Consider the following 21,186-nt stretch of genomic DNA (forward strand, 5'->3'; position numbering starts at 1 on the left):
TCAGAGAGCCCGAAATTCTTTAGACTCATTGATTCATCAAGACTACAACAAAAAACATCAAGGGAAAACACTGATTCCATTTTCAGAATGCTGACTTGTGAGTAGCCTGAGAAACATATAATAAAAAAAATGAATGGATGCTTGATTTGGGGAGGAAGAAATCTGGAGAGAATTTGGGAAGAAAGGAGTTAGGGTGTTTTGGTCAAAAAACCTAAACCGTGTGGTGTTGAATAGGTATTCAGACCCCAACCCTTGAATACCTAAACGGTGAGATGAGGGAATCAGCATGTAATAGCAATTCCGTGGAATCACCTAAACGATGAACCAAATGGCTGCTATATTGTAGCGCACGGAATTAAGGCAGACTGGAAAAGCAATTCTATCCAACCAAACGAATTGTTAATTTCATGTTTTATACTCAGGAGAGCATAGAGGAACAAAAGGAGTAGAAAACGGGCTAAAAACGGACAAAAAGGGCTGATTGAAATATCCACATGGCCAAGACGAACTCTATACGGGCTGAGTACATACCCGTGTAATCCACATGGGCTGGCCACATGCCCATATGGCAGCCCATGTCGATATCGCTCCCTGTTTCCCCAACACGGGAAAAAAGCCAATTTTTAGGGTTTCTGAGCATTCTAATGTCTATAAATACATATTAGAAGAGGACCTAATGGGACACGCAGAGTAGAAAGCAGAAATTACTCAAAGGAAGCCGTTGGAATCATCTCAGAAGCAGATCCACTTCAATATTGAAGATCTCCATTCAAATTTCTCTCGAAGTTTATTTGAGTTTTTTATGTCTTGTTGTTTTTCTAAATTTGAGATGTCTTCCTTTTACATTATAAACTAAATTCCCTAGATACCTAGGGAAGATGAAACCTAAGATGGATCTTATTATTTAATGTTCTAAATTTAATAATAAATACTTGTTCTTGTTCTTAATTATGTGTTATTAATTCTTGCCTTAATATTTTCAAGATATTCATTCAAGTTTGGTGTACTTATTCAGTGGAGCAAAAGTTCCTGTTTAAGAGTAGATCTAGCATAATTAAGTGAAGTTAATTGCAATCCTAGAAATAGGACGACATAAATCTGCTGGATTAGAGTCAAATCTAATAAGGGAATCTATAAATCGAGTTAATGTGACAATAGGGGTTTTAATTAGAAAGAGATTTCAGTTAATCAACCTAGAGTCAGTTGTTTTTAGTCTCGAAAGAGATATTAACATAATTTAGGGATTTCTACGGATCAAGACAAGTGAATAAATCGTTTGATTCCGAGTCAGAATAATAAGTGAAGTCTAGGTGAATTTTTCCTTAGGTATTGTTTTAATTGTTGGTTTATTCGATTATTTTCTTTATTCTTTGTTGCGTTCATTAGTTAATTAGTTTAGTTAAATTTAGATTAAAACAAATCCGTTTTATTCTAGGCTAAATAATAGAAATATAGTTAATACTAGTACTTTTAGTCCTTGTGAATATGATATTCTGGACTCATTATAGCTATACTACCATTCGATAGGTATGCTTGCCTTTGTCGTGATCGTAGTCTATTTTAGTGAACCATAAAACAATCATCAAGTTTTTGGCGCCGTTGTCGGGGACTAAAATATTATGAACACTTAATTTTTATTACTTTAGTCATTTTTATTTTTATTTCAATTTAATCTTGTCTTTAATTTAATTTACTAACTTATCTTTTATTTGCTTCTGACAGGTTTCTTTAGTTTATGACTAGAAGAAATCCGTCGGGACCATTACTTTTTGACAGAGAAATTGAAAGCATAGCTCACAGAAATCATAGAGAAATAAGGTGGAGTCTACAGTATATAGAGGAAAAGCACGAGGACGATACCAATAATACCAAAGAGATGGCTGAAAATCAGAATAATCCGCTACCTCCTGTGGTTGCCGCGAATCCTGTGAATCAGAATCCTGCTCCTCGTATTATGTACGACTATGCTAAGCCTAATTTAGCAAGGGCTGAATCGAGTATTGTTAAACATGTCATTGCTGCAAAAAATTTTGAACTAAAACCTAACACTATACATATGATTCAACAGTTTGTTCAGTTTGATGGTTTGCAAGATGAAGACCCAAATACTCATTTGACCAACTTCTTATAGTTCTGTGATACTTTTAAGATAAATGGAATTTCTAATGATGTCATTTGCCTTCAGTTATTTCCCTTTTCATTAAGGAATAAAGCTAAACAGTGGTTAAACTCACTACCACAAGGGTCCACCACTACATGGGAGCAAATGACAGAAAAGTTTTTGCTAAAATACTTTCCACCGGCTAAGTTAGCCAAACTGAGGAATGATATATCTTCCTTCGTGCAAATAGATTTAGAGACCCTATATGATGCATGAGAGAGGTATAATGACTTATTAAAAAGGTGCCCTCACCATGGGTTACCTTTACGACTACAGGTTCAAACTTTTTACAATGGTTTAAACCCTTCAACTAGGTAGTTAATCGATGCAGCTGCTGGTGGTACTTTAAATAAAAAAACACTTGAGGAGGCTTATGAATTTATTGAAGTGATATCACTGAATAACTATCAGCGGCAAGTCATGAGGATAAAGCCTAATAAAGCAACCGGTGTTTTTAACCTTAACATGGTCACCATGTTATCAAACCAGGTAGAGCTCTTAAATAAAATGATTGATGGTTTATGTGTTTCTATGTAGATAAATTCAGTGATGTAGTGTAACACAAGTGGAGGAGGAATAAATAATACAGAATGCCTAACCTACAACCCTAGCACTACGAACGAACAAGTCAACTATATGGGTAACAATTTTAGACATCAGAATAACACCTATAGTAATACTTACAATGCAGGTTGGAGGAACCATCCCAATTTCTCTTGAGGTGGTCAAGCCAATTAAAGACCACAACCCCCACCAGGCTTTCAACCACCTTACCAGCAGGAAAAGAAGCCGAACATTAAGGAGATGCTAATGAAATTCATCTTGGTGTCGGAAACACGTTTCAAAACACCGAAACAGCACTTAAAAATTAGCAAGCATCGATTCAAGGGCTCGAGGATTAAATAGGTCAGCATGCTAAGTTGATCTCAGAAAGACCACAAGGTAGCTTGCCTAGTAACACCGAGACTAACCCAAGAGAGTAACTCCATGCTATTACTATTCGATATGAAGAAGGGTTAGTTGATTCCAAACTAGAACCAAGGGAAGAAGGCGTGGTAAGTAAAGATAAGGTGGATGAAAGCCAGAATAAACAAAAACCGGTAAGTAGAGAATATACACCTCGCGTGCCATCCCCTAATGCTACAAAAAAATACCGCATAGATGAAAAATTCAGTAAATTTCTTAACCTTTTGAAAAAGTTGCATATTAACTTACCGTTCATTGAAGCTCTTTCGCAGATGCCCAACTCAGTAAAATTTTTAAAAGAGCTTCTGGCAAACAAACAGAAGTTAGATGATTTGTCGCACGTGGAATTGAATGCAGTTTGCTCAGCCATTTTGCAGAATAAACTATCCAGTAAATTGAAAGATCCAGGGAGTTTTACTATTCCTTGTTTAATTGGTAGTTTAGCTATTAATAATGCTTTGGCTGACTTAAGGGCAAGTATTAACGCCATGCCCTATAAAATGTTTAAGCAACTAGGTCTTGGGAAACCCAAACAAACTAGGATGAGTATTCAACTAGCGAATAAAATTTTTAGATTTCCTAGGGGTATCATTGAAGATGTACTAGTAAAAATTAATAAATTCATATTCCTAGTAGACTTTATGGTTTTAGACATGGAAGAGGACGGTGACGTTCCTTTAATCTTAGGGCGACCCTTTTTAGCGACTGCCAGGACTACTATTACTATTGGTACAGGTGAACTCACACTTCGTGCAGGTGATGAAACGGTTACTCTTCAGGCTCGTGATTTGATTGAGATATCAAGTAATGAAGATGACCTTATAAATCTAGTTAATAAGACTGATCATGTGGTCCAATCCCCTTTGCAGGAAACACTATCGAGAAACATAAACGAGCCACGTTCTAGTTCATGCACTAATAATGAAAAAAGCCATGAAAGACGAATGCTACAGGTAGATGAACTAGACGAATGGTGGATTTATGGCAAGGAGGAGCAGAAGCAACACCATGTCGAGTTTAACGATAGAATCAATCAATTCAAGGTTGGGGACCAAGTCTTATTAGATAAGAAGGACCCTCGAATTATCACTACTGAGCTCAACGTAAACGGAGCCACTCCTTTTACGATACTCAATGTCTTTTCATATGGTACAGTCAAGGTAACTCATTCTCATTTCATCACTTTTAAGGTAAATAGTACTCGACTTAAACCTTATTTAAATAAAGGAATTGACAGTGAGAAAGAGGAGTCTCGACTCCGTGATCCACCATGACCATGTGAATGAGAGGTAAGTTGAGCTTAAATTCTAAATAAGCGCTTCTCGGGAGGCAAACCAAGAACTAACACCATTAAATTATTTGTTTTTATCTATTTTTCATGTTTACATTACAGGTTTTTAACCCACACGGCCTGGACACACGAGCGTGTGCTCTAACAAGGGTTAAACAGTGAGTTACACGGCCTAGCGACATGGCCATATGACCCACACGGCCTAGATATACGGGCGTGTCCTTGGCCGTGTGGAAACAAGACTTAAATTTCCAAAATATCAATAGAGACACGGCCAAACAGAGGCTATACGGGCGTGAGACACGGCCATATGGACCACACGGCCTGGACACAAGAGCGTGTCCTAGGCCGTGTGAAAACTGGAGCTAAAATTTTCAAATTTTAAACAAGTTAGAGAGCTACACGGGCGAGGCACACGACCGTGTGTTCTGACACACGGGTGTGTTGGAGACCACACAGGTGTGGGAAAAACGAACAATGTAGCACACGGCCGTGCGATACAGCCGTATGTACCACACGGCCTGGACACACAGGCGTGTTCGAGGCAGTATGACGAGTGGGCTATTATTTTCCTCGACAAACACGGGCTGAGATTTGAGCCACATAGGCGTGTAACACGGCCATGTGGCCCAACACGAACAGTTATACGATCGTGTCTCCCTTAAAAAACCTAACCCCTTTCTTTTTTCTTTTGTTTTCTCTGTTTCTCCTAAGCTCCCAAGAAACCCTAGCCGCCATTCAAATTTATCCAGCCACCGGTCAACAACCCTCTTCCCTCTCATTTTCGTCCTACAGCCACTCCTACCCCGGCCCCTCCTCTCGCACCCCTCTTCTTTTTCCCCCTCTCTTCGTTTTTCTTCTTTCTTTTCCCCATTTTTCTTCCGCCCACCCCCATCGGTACCTCATCCATGCTCAAACCAGTGCCATTTCCCCCCTCTTTCACCGTCGGCCCTGCGTCGTTCATATCTTCGACCATCAGCCGTCGGGTCTCCTGTCTCTCCCCTTTACTTCTAATTATTAATTTCTTTCCTTATTTTTATTTATCATTATTCTTAGTATATTATTTTATTCCCTTATTATTATTGTTTTCTTATTATTTTTTAGTCATTATTATGAGTTTAATTATTTACTGATTTTGATTATTTAATTTTTTGAATTTTTATTCTTCATACTTGGCCATGTGTTTACTTTCTTTCATATTTTATCCATTTCAGCAATTTTGTTCTTATTTGATGATATTTTCTTCCATTTTTATAGTTAGTTAGCTACTATTCTCATGATTATTTTTGTTATTGACTGAATTATATTATTTCTATTGGAGTCTTGCTGCTAGTTTTTAGTTGACTTTTCTTGTTAATATGTTTCTTTCTAGTCTTATTGCTCATTATTAGTACTCCTTAGGTTTTAGCATACTGTTTCTTAGTCTGCTTATTGTCCTCATTCAATTATTATTATTATTATTATTATTATTATTATTATTATTATTATTATTATCTATTTATTCTGTTGGTTTATTTATTTATCATTTTTTGTTCGCTCCTTGTCAGGTACATTATGACGAACACTTGAGGTAAATCCAAAATCGCTATCCCCCCTTTAAAAAAGGGAAGAGTCCCGGCGCGACCTCCACGAGTGCCTCTGTTGAGGTTCGGCATCCTTATTCCAGATTCTCTGCAGACCCACCTGAGGACTTATTTCAGCTCCTGCGCGTGCGACCACTAGGTTTGGACCGATGCATTGATTGGGCAGTATTGGAGTAAGTAGGACTAGCTGATAAGGTTCACGCCTTCATTACTACAGCACCATAGGACCGTTTCTTTGATATCATCGAGCCCACATATATGGAGCTTACTTTGTAGTTTTTCTCGACGTTTTACCTTCAACGCCCGATGTCATCGCATAACGAGCACAGTACCATTACATTCTGACTTGGTGGGTTAGTGCTACATATGAGCGTCCCTGAATTTGGCATAGCTTTGGGCATCTACACTGATCAGTTTATGGGTTTCGAAAACTTTCCTCACCTCTACCATCACATCCATTACTTACATTCATACTGTTAGACCGATCTCACAACTAGTCAGATACCTATGACGCGAGTCGCTCAAAGGCGGCATCTCTTTCTCCGGCTCTACGATACATCCACGCCTTATTAACTCACACTTTGACTTACAGAAGAGAGAGCACAGGAGTTGTGAGCACTACTGACGCGTACTATCTCTGGAGCATGGCAACTAGCCACATATTCTACTTAGCTTATTTCATTGCTCTCGCCTTTCGCAACTAGAGAAATCGTCACAGGAAGAGTCCCATCTGTCTAGGCCCTTATGTAACTCATCTCGCTCGACACTTCGATCTTCTCGACACACCGGAGCAGTCATTGACACTTACCCTCGTCGGCCAGAGCACAGGAGTTGTGAGCATGGAGAAGAGAGAGCACAGGAGTTGTGAGCACTACTGACGCGTACTATCTCTGGAGCATGGCAACTAGCCATATATTTTACTTAGCTTATTTCATTACTCTCGCCTTTCGCAACTAGAGAAATCGTCACAGGAAGAGTCCCATCTGTCTAGGCCCTTATGTAACTCATCTCGCTTGACACTTCGATCTTCTCGACACACCGAAGCAGTCATTGACACTTACCCTCGTCGGCCAGATACCCCCTCAGGGCATCTCGAGCATGATCCATATGAGGATGATCGAGCGGTGACATGGAGTGGACCCTCCTCAGTACAGACTATTTCAGTTTGACGTCGAGCATAACCCAGAGGACTTCACTGATGATGTTCCTCCCTATCACGAGGATCCACCTCAGCTACCACATTCGAGACATAGGCCGGTCCATTCTGTTGCAAGCTCTCGACGAGTGTCCTATGAGGAGTTCATGAGTTTCCGTCAGTACTGTTCTAAGCGGTTCGACAGGCTTGATGCGACTTTGCAGCAGATCTGCCAGCATTTACATATTACTCCTCCAATGCCGATGACGCACGCATCTGACGATGAGGACTATTGAGTCTATTTATCTTTGTTTTTTTTGTTTTTTTTATTTTTTTATTTTTATCTTTATATTTATCTTTATTTTTATTTTTATTTTTATTTTTATATTTATTTTTTTTATTTTAAACTTTATTTTAATTATTATGGTTGTTTCTAATCGAGTAACCCTCTTAATCGTCTTCAGTATTGTGTTTATTTTCTTGTCAGTTGCTCAAAATTTTGCACTCTCTTTAATTTATCTACAATTCCGGTTTTCACTATTCTGTGAAATTCATCCACCATTCAGGGCAGTTTCGAATATCTCCCTATCTTATGATATTATGTTTCTATTATGTTTATATATTTTTGTACATTGAGGACAATGTGCATCTTAAAAGTGGGGAGGATATTTATATAATCATTTGAAAATCCCTGAAATATGCCTTGTGCTTAAGTAATTTCCTCACATTACTGTTAGAATGAATTTTTCTTCGATTTATGATTCTTATTGATATGTTTTAGATTAAATTCATAGATACTTGTGCATTGATGGCTTAAACTTTAAGATACTAGAGAATCAAGCATGACAAGTCTATTTTTCAGAATAAAAAAAATTAGGTTATTTCCATAAATTGAAGTATTACCTTGAAGTTTGAAATTTGCAAAATTGACATCAAAAGCCATAATTTTTGTGAGATTTTGAGCCTTTAGAGCATACATTTTTTCGTGCTCACTTTATTATTGGTTATGAGTGTGTCAATATTGAATTTTTATTCTAGAACTTGCTTCGATTATACATGTCGAGACCACAGCTTTGATTTGATATACTAAGATGATAAAAACACCTAGGTTTTAACCCACTTACCCTACAGAAAGCCTACCTTCACAATTAACCCTTAGTGAACCTAACAAACCGTTTCTTAATTTATCCTTAATATTAACCCATACATCATACTTTTTGATTCACTGAGAATTTTTCCTATTTTATTGACTCTTTTTTTTGTTGACATTTGATTTGGTTAATTGCCTAACCATGTTCTTTTATTTTAGTTGTATAATTTTCTCTTATTATTCATTCATCCATTCATTCCAAAAAAAAGTGAAAAAATAAATAAATAAATAAATACATATATGTTGATTATTATTAGTTCTTTGTCTTGAGCTTAAGTAGTTAATTTCATATTCTGAGAAGAAGCTCATGTTTATCTTTAATAAATTCGATTGATGTAATTATTTAGTGTTAGTTTATTTTTCTAGTTAGGTAATTTATCAATTCGATCTCGATTCTAACCTTCTTTTTCGGCCTTTATCCACACCTTTAACCCAAGCCCCGTTACAACCTTTTAAAGACCTTTTGATTTATGTGTCACTTTATTTATAGTGGGGGAGATTTGATTTTCATGCAAGCCTATGGTAATAACTTTTCATGTTTGACTCTTGAGTGCTTAATTTTTTAACCTTAAACACTTTGAGTGCTTTGAGTGAATTTTTAGTAAGGATGTCAATTCTTGTCGATTTTGGTAATTATTTAGATAAGGGGAAATACCTATGTTTTCATGCTTTAAAAATGGTAGACTTGGATTGCTTATGCATTTAGTGCTCTTTTAGTTGAATTATCAATGTATGATTATTTGTGAAATTATGATAAAACATTATTGATGAGAATTATAAATTGAGAGAGTTTAATTTTAATTGTGAGATGAGGATTTTGCTTGAGGAAAAGCAAACGCTTAAGTGTAGGGATATTTGATAAACCATAAAAGCAACACATTCTAATCCCATACTTAGCATATTTTTGGATGATTTATCATATAATTTAGTGAATTAGATGCTCTTAATCATTTAATTTTATATTTTATACTCAGGAGAGCATAGGGGAACAAAAGGAGCAGAAAATGGGCCAAAAACGAACAAAACGGGCCGACTGAAAGATCCACGCGGCCAAAACGAATTCCAAACGGGCTGAGCACACGCCCGTGTGAGCCACATGGGCTGGCCACATGCCCATGTGGCAGCCCGTGTTGATATCGCTCCCTGTTTCCCAAACACGCAAAAAAAAGTCAATTTTTAGGGTTTTTGAGCATTCTAAAGTCTATAAATACATACTAGAAGAGGACCCAAGGGGACACGTAGAGCAGAAAGCAGAAATTACTAGAAGGAAGCCATTGGAATCGTCTCAGAAGTAGATCCACTTCAAGATTGAAGATCTCCATTCAAATTTCTCTCGAAGTTTATTTGGGTTTTTTATGTCTTGTTGTTTTTCTAAATTTGAGATGTCTTCCTTTTACATTATGAACTAAATTCCCTAGATACATAGGGAAGATGAAACCTAAGACGGATCTTATTATTTAATGTTTTGAATTTAATAATAAATACTTATTTTTGTTCTTAATTATGTGTTGTTAATTCTTGCCTTAATATTTTCAGGATATTAATTCAAGTTTGATGTGCTTATCCAGCGGAGCAATAGTCTCTGTTTAAGAGTAGATTTAGCATAATTAAGTGAAGTTGATTGCAATCCTAGAAATAGGACGACATAAATCTGCCGAATTAGAGTCAAATCTAATAAGAGAATCCATAAATCGAGTTAATTCGACAATGGGGGTTTTAATTAGAAAGAGATTTCAATTAATCAACCTAGAGTCAGTTGTTCTTAGTCTCGAAAGAGATATTAACATAAGTTAAGGATTTCTACGGATAAAAACAAGTGAATAAATCGTTTGATTCAATTCAAAATAATAAGTGAAGTCTAGGTGGATTCTTCCTTGGGTATTGTCTTCATCATTGGTTTATTCGATTATTTTCTTCTCTATGTTACGTTCATTAGTTAATTAGTTTAATTAAATTTAGATTAAAACAAATCCGTTTTATTCTAGGCTAAATAATAGAAAGATAGTTAATACTAGTACTTTTAGTCCTTGTGGATACGATATTCAGGACTCATCATAGCTATACTACATTCGATAGGTGCGCTTGCCTTTGTCGTGATCGTAGTCTAGTTTAGTGAACCATAAAACGATCATCATAGATCATCCTTCTAATGTGAGTGAAAGGATGGGAAAAGAAGTTTTATTTTCTTTACAATTTAGTCATTTGCCATGAAAACCTACTTTTTTACCCAAAATTTTTAAGATTCTAGAGAATATGCTCATCAATTTAGAAGCAAGAAAATAGTAGATGAAAGTGGACAAAATGAGAAGATGAAGTAGAGATTTTAGAGAACATGCTCATCAATTTAGAAGCAAAGAAAATAGTAGATGAAAGTGGGGAAAATGAGAAGATGAAGTAGAGATTCTAGAGAATATGCTCATCAATTTAGAAACAAGAAAATGGTATTTGAAAGTGGAGAAAATGAGAAGAAAAAAATGAAGGAAACTGGTGAAGATGAGAAATGCATGGAAATGAATAAGAAATGAAGAAATTCTTGACAAATGAGGTAAGTTTCATACTAAACCTACTTGTATTTCAATAGCTTGAGTTAAAGGTGTTTTGAATGAGATGTATGAAACATGTATTTTGTAACGACCCAAAATTTACGGATATCAAAAATTTAAATTTTCGGGTCATAATTTCTGCAAAATGAATTCATAAATATTTATTAGAAATATTTACAAAGCTAGTAGTGTAGTTAATTAGACTTTGGTTAAGTGAATTAGCTTGAATTAAAGCAAATTTAGTGAAAGAACTAGATTGAATATAGGGTAAAAGTTTAATTATAAACTATAGAAAAGTCAAGGGACTACATTAATAAATAAGCCTTATGTGACAAGTGTGTGGTATGCATAAGTACATTTGCATTGCTTTGATTGGTACAAATATATGTATAAATAAGTATTTACTTATTATCTAAGAAATAATAATTATAATTTAAAATATAATAATATAATAGTTATAATAAATAAAAGAAATAAAAACATAAAGAAAAAGGAAAAAGAAGGGCACGAATAGTAGGGAAAGAAAGAAGAAAAAAGGGAAAGAAAAAGAAAAGGAAAATTTAGGGTTTTAGAGTTTCAAGCTTAATTGGTAAGTCAATTTGATCCATTTTCTTGTAATTTTGATGTTTTTGGAATCCTAGAACAAAGCCCTACTTGAATTTTGTTGAAATTTAGGAAGATAGTGAAATTTTAGATGTTTATTAAGTTGTATAAATTGAAGAATTATGGGTTTAATTGATAGGAATTCAAGTTAGAAGTGGGAGAAAGATTGAAATGTAAATAGAGATATAAGTTTTGTTATAGTAGGGATTAAATTGTTTAAATTGTAGAATTGATATTTTATATTGAATATTAAGAGTTGAAACTTGTTTGAAGTAGGTATAAAATGAAATTTATAAGGTTATTTGAAGAAAAAGAATGGTTATGGTGGTAGGACCTAATTGGAAATATAGTAAAAGTTACATGGAAAATAAAGAGTATGTTATTAAATAACATATATTGATAATTTTAAATGTTAAATTTTATGCAGCCAATGTAGCACTAGAAACGTCATCAAAAAAAGGAAAGGAGAAAGTAAACGAGGATATCGAATAAACCCGAAAATTTCGGTTTGTATTTCTATAAACTATGCTTAATGATTTAATACAATGTAATTGTTATTTTTAATAGTTAGAATTTATAATGAATGATTTGATAGAAAATATTACTACTTCTGTATTGAAATGAAACGATTTGAATACCTTATTAACAATGTCGGGCAAGTTGGATACAATTGGCATGCCATAGGATTGGAAGTGTTCAGAGATATTCCGACTGTGTGTCGATGAGACACTATATGTGTCTACTACTGTAACTGTTCTGGATTTGTTCCGAAGAGGTACTTCGTACCTGATTATGACTGTTATTGTTACTGTTATTGTTGCCTTACGGTGTATTCTGGTTTCGACCGATGAAACACTGTATATTATCCCCGGTGTGTGGGTTGGATCCACGTATCCGTTTAGGTCCGAGTTATGCTAATATGGGTAAATGAAAGTACTGAAAACTGTTTGATATTGATTAAGTGACAGTGATTGATTTACAAATGTTTACGTTATCAAAAAACATGAAATATATATATATGAATTGCTTAGCTACAGAGAAGAGATGTAAAATGAATGTAAGGGGTGAAGCTATTAAGATTATGAAAGTAAAAAGTTTAAGTTACAATGTATATACATAGCTTATTATTGTTTTAAGTATTAGTTTATAGAAATACCACTGAGTGTATACTCAGCGAATTGTATGTTTCCGTGCGCAGGACTAGGTACGAAAAAAAGCTAAGGACTCAGCATCCAAGCCAATCCCGGACTTAAAGTGGTGAATACTTTTCTTTTGGTAAAATGGCATGTACCTAGGTTGTTAAGGTGTTATTTTGTACATGATAGTGAATAATCATGAAAGTTGTTGAAGCATGGTATGAAATATCCATATTTTGGAAGTTAAACTTATATGAGTTTGAGTAGTATGATAATGTAGTATAATTTTGATATGAATTGTGGTACATAATCCTTAAGAGGTATTGAAGTGAATGAATGAATATTTGCTAAGTTCGAACGGCATAATGAATGATATTTGATTTAAGAACTATTAGTAAATGTTTGGGCATGAATTAGATGTGTTTAGCTTGTGAAAATAGCTTTAAAATAGTCAAAAATCATGTTTTCACATGGCAAAGTCACATGGGCGTGTGCTCAGGCTGTGTAGCTCTCTGTTTATGTCACACAGGCTGTTCCCACTGCCGTGTGTGCAAGTCAGATTTGTCCACAGCCAGGCCTCACGGCCATGTCCCAGGCCACACGGGCGTGTGCCCCTATTTTCAAGGAAAATTTTCTAAAGTTGCCAGTTTAGTCCCGAATCACTTCTAAAGCATGTATTAGGCCCCGTAGGCCCATATTAGGGACTTTATGGTGAAATTTGAAAGGATTTGAATTGGAATGCAAATTTATGACTCTGTTTTGTATAAATGTTAGTGTATAAATCTAGTAATGCCTCATAACCCTATTTCGGTGACGGTTTGGGATTAGGGGGTATTACATATTTAATCTAAATACTAGAAATAGAAAGTATTTGATGAAGAATAGAGACTTAAAACAGTAAATTGGTAAGAGAGAATGTGATTTGTATGGTGAAAAGTACTAAAATTAAGAAATGAAAATGTAATCTACACATAAACATAAGTTCCTAAATTGTATATTAATAAAAAAATATGGCAATTATAGGGTGAATGAATGAAAGATAGTGCAAAAAACCATGGAAAAGAAAATATTTTTTTCATTAAAGCAGTTTGGACAGCAGCAGTGACTTAACATTGAAAATTCACCAAAAATTATAGAAATTTAGTTAGAGATTTAATTAAATATGTAATTAAATCTTATTGAGTCTAGTTTCATATGAAAGAAACGGTGAAAGAAAAGAATTTTATAGTTTTAGATGTATTAGTTTTCGTGAAATAAGGTCGAAGTGGATTCGGGTTCTCTTATTCTAACTTTGGAAAATCATAAAAAAAATTGTAAAAAAATGATTAGGGTTTAAAATTTATATTTTTAAATTATTAATGAGTCTATTGTCAAGAGAAACAAATGGAAACACCATCCAAACCCTATACTAAGAGATAATTAATTTTTAGTAAAGAAAGGTTGAAGCTGTCTAACAACAGAACAGGGACAAATTTGAAGAATTTACTGTACTTATTAGCCAAGTCATAAATTCTGAATTTTTTTATGGTAAAGAGATATTTGAGTCTAGTTTCAAAAACATCAAGCAGATCTTAATTCAAATTTTGTAGCTCAAGATATAAATAATTTAGTGACTATGACTCAAGTGGATAGCTTTGATATGAACACATAAGTAAATAGTGAAATTATAGATAATGTTACATATAAGCATGTTATATACTAAAAGTTAAAGATTCTAACAAATATATACATAAAGGATGTGGAATGGAGAGGAGGAGGAGGAAAAAAATATGTGAATATATATATAGAATAGATGAATTTGAAATATTTCGAAATGGTTATAGGTGATGGAATCATTAATACATGTGAGTATATTTTAAACAAATTGATAAAATAATAAGTAAATAATTGTTAATCGATGTGATATTGAATTCTTTGTTAAAATTTTATGAAGAATTAAATTGATTGGCACAATTTAGAAATAAATATGAAATATACATAAAGTGGGTAAACTAATTTTTCAAATGCAAGCCCTCCAATGGTCTTATTTGTAAAACTTTAATATGTGTGTTAATTTAATAAACTTTGTTATCTTTGATTGAATATCATGTTTTTATGAGGACTTGAGATTAGAAATAGATGTAAGTGGATGATAAGTAAAATGAAGTGGCGATTATGACATCCGAATACGGTTCAGGTAATAATATAAATTAAATAAATAAAAATAAAGCGTGAAACTTGTAAGAAAATGGAGATGACGTCACGATGACAAGTTCGCCATGTCACAACGTGGAAACCCCAACATCGTGACAACAGTTCAAAAATATTTATGAACTTTACAATTTGACCATTGATCAATTGTGGATGTTTTAATGAGCTCCTTTAAGTCATAATTAGTTCTATCATAAATTCAATTATTATTATAATTAGTTAATGATCTACATTAATTAAATAATATGATAAATTGATCTGAAATTTTCAGTAGTTGCTCCAGCAACGAATGTGACATCCTGATGCCTTGACTCAGCGATCAAGTCGGTATGGGGGTGTTACAAAATATGTAAAGTGGATACTTCAAGGGTTAATCTACAATTTTAGTTTTTCCCCGATCAACTCCACTTCGATCCAATTTTTTATCTAAATAATCAATTTATATCATAAATCAATACCAAATATTTTCATCCTATGCTATGATATGTATGATCCTATATGAACTTAATTATTTATACCTCTAAAATTTTGTATTTTATTCAATTTAGTCCCTAAAGTCGGGATAGTCATAACTTTCAATTCCTAGCTTTGGATTAAAATTCATTTTCATATATTCTCATTACGGACCTATACTTTTTACTTCTAGCATAATTTCATAACAAGTTTTACATTTATTCAATTTGGTCCCTAATGTAACAAAGTTAACGAACAAGCTAACTAACTTTACAATCTAGCCTTTTTTATATTCTAAGCTCAGAATCTATCAATTTCAAGCCTAATTATTCAAGAAATAAACAATGAAAACTTCCAAAAAATTTAGAAATTAGTACATAGGCTAGTTAAATCAAGCTCTCATGACTCCAAATTCATAAAAATTACAAGAGAAGGATTTGGAATCACCTTGATATTGATGGTTGAATGTTTTTGAAGCAACAAAAGCTTTATCCTTTGGGTTTTTTTTTATGTTTGGACGATGGAGAAAAAGAAAAATATGACAAATATCCATTATCTTGCCCTTTTATACTATGCTTAAATGTTAATTAACTTGGTTTAATTAAGTTAATCATGTTTTAATTAGTTTAATTCATCTTTAATCAAGAATTAGTGGAATCTTCCATCATCTTCCACTAGTTCATATTGCGAAATGGATTAATTACCATTTTAAGCCTTCATCTAATTGTCATTTAAGTCCTCAAAACTTTTGACAATTAAAACTCTATAGCGATTGGACTTTTACAATTTAGTCCATGGACCTTAATTAACTATTAATTTGACAAAATATCTTAACCAAACTTTAATACATTTTTATATTATCCTGGTAAATGTTAATATTTAATAATTACTTACTTGATTTACAAAAATGAGATTCCAAAACTACCTTTTCTGATACCATTAAAAAATTGGGTCATTACAAGACTTTATTTTTCATGTTGCTAATCTCTACTTTATCAACTAAATTTGATCGAAAATATATCAAAAATTGAAACACAGAAATATCTAAGATAATAATTTTTATCTTTTCTCATTCATTTAAAATTACCATCCAATGTCACAAATAAAAGTACAACTGTTTAAAAAAAGAGACAAATTACATAATGTATAAATGTTGAGGGTTAATTCTTTTGGAATCAAGACTAAATTGACACGATATATAAATGTTGATGGTTAAATTTACTGTTATGCTAATTTTAAAAGTTGTCAAGTTATCTTTCCATTAGTAATTTAACGGCTAGTGACCAAAAAAGAAAAATCTGAATTGTTGGGTGACCAAAAACAAAATTAAATAGTTCAATGACCATTTTATAACCTTTCACAGTTGAGTGACTAAAAAAAACTTGCCAATAATTGAGTGAAGTTTACCCTTAAATTTTTAATACAATTATCATTTTCAGTTGAGTTGTATATTATTAAATTGTCCGATTCAAGTAAGATAATTGAATAACGTTAAGATAATGTTAATAACATATGCATGCCAAATTTAGGATTCTTGATTAATAACTCAACTCTTTCTATTTTTCTTTTTAAGAGAGAATAACTTAAATTATTATTATTATTATTATTATTATTAACAAATTTTGCTTTCACTAACTAAACCAAGCAAATTAGCCAAAACATTCCCAGTAATGGATATTTATTTGATAAGTACGTAAAATTACATATCTCTACAACTATTGCTATTAGTAATTTACTAACTCTTTTATTAATTAGGTTAAATAGTCCTTGTATTTTGACAAATTTTAAGATTTAGTCCATGAACTTAATAAAAATTAAGTTCTCCTTTTTCTTATTTAAAAATCTTAATCTTGTCATTAAGATTATAAGTATTTTCTATCAAAATTTGTCAAATTATAATTTTTATTAAGCTATCCTCCTATGACATGCCATATGATTAACAGAAAATAAGCATAATAAATTGACAAATTTTAGTAAAAAATTGAAAACTATTAATAATGATAATGATTAGACTAAAATTTTAAATTGAAAAAAAAATAGAAGGATTGAAGTTTTAACTTTTAAAAGACAAGGATTAAATCTCAAATTCAATATGAGTTCAGGGACTAACAACGCATTTTAACCTATTAATTAAAGATTCATTTCGTCTTATGTATTTTGTTTGTGTAGTAAGCAGGGCACAAGGCAAACTCCGCCTCGGTGGGGCGACTACTCTCTTCTCCTGTTTAAGCAAACCCTTTTTTTCTTTATAAAACAAAGACACAAGGGTGTGAAAGCCAACGGACAATAGACACGTGGATGTGAAAGTGACTGTGACAAAAGCAAAGGAAACAGCCGGAGAAGGGGGCGGTATGTGGGGATCAATCAAGTCAACGACTTGATTGTCACTCATCTTTCTTTGTTGATAATAAAATTAAATCGGTTTCTCTCTTTTCTTTTACAAGTTTTAATTTTATTAAAATAATGGTTTAAACGTTAAAAAAGTACCTGTAAATTAATTTTAAAATTAGTTAAATTTCTAATTGAAAATTGCAGTAATTTAGCAATTAATTGAAACTTTTAATTATAATTTTATGTTAAATTTTTTGACAAGTTGTTAAGTGTTAACGAAGTGACTGATGTGATAACTAACATGAAAAAGAAAATAACGCTATAAATGTAGTGTTTGATGCGGAAAAATATTAATGTGTAGGGCTTAATTAATTTTTAATCATTTTACAATATCTTAATTGATTGTTTAATTATTTAAGATTAACTATTATTAAAGTATTATAAAAACATGAAAACAATAGAAATATTATAAAATTTTAAGAAAATTATAAAAAATTGAGAATTTATAAAATTTATTAAATATTATAAAATATTTAAATATATTAAAAAATTATAAAAGGAATTATAAAAAGTATAAGAAAGTATATATATGCGTATTAAAATGATTAAAAAATTTTATAAAACTTATTAAAAAGTTACAAAATTATAAAAAGAAAATTAAGAAATTATAGATTTATTTTTATTTTTAAGGTTTGGAGTCTTCAATTTAGATAATAATGAAATAACGAGCTTAAAGTGTGATGGTGATTGGACTTATAAGGAGTGTCGACTAAAAGATTTGATTGATAATGAGTTTAGTGTTTAATGGCTTAAGATGATTGATAAGTAATGGTTTTGATAGAGGAAATATTATACGAGGGAAGTTAAGGTATAAAATAGGAGGAAGAAGAAAAAGAGAAGTTTTTTTTTATTAAAAAGCTTTTAGAAATTATTAAAATATTATAAAAATGTAAAAAATTATAGAAAATTATATAAATTATTAAAAGATTAGAAATTACTATGTTTTTCATAATTTTAATATTAAAAAATCAATTAAGCTCCCGTAGAATAATTAAAAAAATCAATTAAGTCCTCCATGTCAGTCACTATGTCAAGTGTCATGTAAGGATGGCAAAAAAATTCAAAACCGACGTGGTTCGAGTAGATTCAACTAGATAGGGTCGAATTTTTATCTTGAAATTGGGTTTTGGGGCGGCTCGGGTTAATTTTAGAGAATGGTCGGGATTGAGTTTAGCATGAATTTACCCCACCTTGAGATATTTACAAAATTACCCTTATATATTTAATATTAATTAGGTTAAAAGAAATCTTAAACTTTATCACTACCAACGTCATTTTACCACTTTTACTCCCATTTCACACCGTTTCTTTCTCCTCCCATGTTAATTTATTTTTCCAAGTCTCCCTCTCATTTTATTACTTTTCTTTTCTTCTATGATGTAATATATATTTTTTACTTAATCATCTCAAGCATGGTTTTTTTAAAAATTATAATTTTGAATTTAATTAATCATAATTTCAAAAAAAAAGTTTGAACTCGGGTTAAGTAGGACTGGGATTTTGGGTATATAATTAATTTTTGAGTTCGGGCTCAGGGCAGGTTAAATTTTTTTAAGCTCGGGGTCGGGAAAATTTTGACCCGCCCAGCCCCTTGCCATTATTATTGTCGCGTCATCACTTAAACGGCCAGTCAAGGGCTTCGACGAGAAATTATATTTCAAGGACTCAGTTGATTACTAACTTTTAATTATGGGCTCAATTGATTGCAATTTTTTTATTAGGGACTTAATTAGTTTTTTAAAAATTATTTTACGAGGGCTTTTTTTGGCATTTAAGCATTAAAAAAAAGGTTTAATTATCTATCTATGAATACTATATTTTTATTTTTAATTGAGTTAATGTTATAAGTTAATTGACAATTAACTCGATTCAAAAATAAGTTAAAACTATTGAACCTAAGACATCATATCTTTAAAATATCAATTTTACCATTTTAACTAAAACATTATTTATTTTTAACATAGACTTTATATATATATACATATTTGTTTCACCTTCGTGCATTAAGCCTAGTTTTTGTTTTTCTAAATTCTTAAATTTTATCCTGAAATGAAATTTGTTTTTGGTATTTTTCATGTTAATTTTAATTGTCCATGTTGGGGTTTGAGGTTGTCATTCCTAACAATGTCATATCTAAATTTCAAACATGCATTCTTTCCTTAAGAATACAATATACCCTACAACTATACCCAACATTTATTAATATTTAGCTTCACTTTTTCATCACTATAATTCCATCAACCCATGGAAATTGCTTCTTCTTCTTTTTTAATAAAGATAGAGGCTTAAGGGTTTTTTATAGATGAAATGTCAATGAACATAACTTTTTTTTCACTTCACTTATCCAATCGATTCTTAATTCACCTTCTTAACAAAAGAAATATATATATATATATTTTTAATTTTGTTTTAAGCTATTACAACTAATCGTATTGATCTTTGCTTTGGTTTAATTATGCCCCCATCATTGTAATATTCAAAATTTTGAATTTTAATATTTTATTTTTAATTTCAAAAATTTTCTCTAATTTAAAATTAAATTCTAATTGATAATATTATTAACTGGACTCCTGTTAAATTTGAATGTGTTATTAATTGGACTTTAATATTTAAATTTGAACTTTAAATATTAAAAGATCATGTATATTCAAATTGAACAAAAACCCATTAACAATAGTGTCATCAACAAAGTAAATTTCTGAAAATAAAATGAAAAAAACTATATATATATAATGGAATGGGACTTATTTATGTTCATTGCCTTTCCTAGTTCTACCAAGTTGTTATCAGACTAATTTTCATTTAGAAAAAAAAGCAATAAGAGAAACAGAAAATGTTAAAAAGTCAAGATTAGCTCAAATAATAAATTTGAAGAATCAATTATTGTGTACATAAACTAATAATACACTAATAACCAAAAAAGAAAAAATGATAAAAGAGGAGTCCACAAGCTATTTGATTGAAGAAATGAAACAGTATAAAATGGGAAATTCGATATGTGTCACATACTCTATCACATATATACACATATATGTATGCATGTAAGGCAATATGATAATCTAATAACTGTAACGTTACTTTCCTATATTTTTTGGTAAAATGATCTCCATATCTTTGATTTCCTCAAAGTGTACGCAATCTCCAATTAAATTAAAATATATATAGTAAAACATTTTTGATGATTATGAAAATGAATACATATATAGGGGCATTACATAACTTGCATATATAATTGAGTGGGATTGCAAATTGGACGACGGCTATTTAGTTAAGATCATCAATCAATCAACAACACTCACAAATTCTACATTGGTGGTGCATTTTGATTATAGCTTTTGTGGTCATTTATGTATGTTACAAGATAGTATATAGCCCCGTCGTCTACCTAGCTAGCTATCTGTATAGTAGCAGTAAACTTGTATAGAATTCCAAGCCTTAACACGTGCAAGCGTTGATTGAGCTTAATTTAGAGAGCAAGGGACCCCTTGTTTGTTTCTTGTCAATTTTCAGATTGTCAGCTAATATGAAACTCTCTATAGTGACCTTACATTGCCATCCACATCCATTCAATGGCTTACATGTAA

At 32.0% G+C, this 21,186-nt stretch overlaps 1 non-coding gene across 1 annotated transcript; it reads right to left on the reverse strand.

The window, feature by feature from the left end:
- Positions 1-2,314: 2,314 nt before the first annotated feature.
- Positions 2,315-2,421, reverse strand: LOC121225496 (small nucleolar RNA R71). Its single transcript, XR_005923374.1, has one exon. It is a non-coding gene; the product is annotated as a small nucleolar RNA R71 (small nucleolar RNA).
- Between the last annotated feature and the right edge of the window lie 18,765 nt (positions 2,422-21,186).

This window comes from Gossypium hirsutum, chromosome A03, assembly GCF_007990345.1.
Source record: "Gossypium hirsutum isolate 1008001.06 chromosome A03, Gossypium_hirsutum_v2.1, whole genome shotgun sequence".
Lineage (NCBI taxonomy): Eukaryota > Viridiplantae > Streptophyta > Magnoliopsida > Malvales > Malvaceae > Gossypium > Gossypium hirsutum.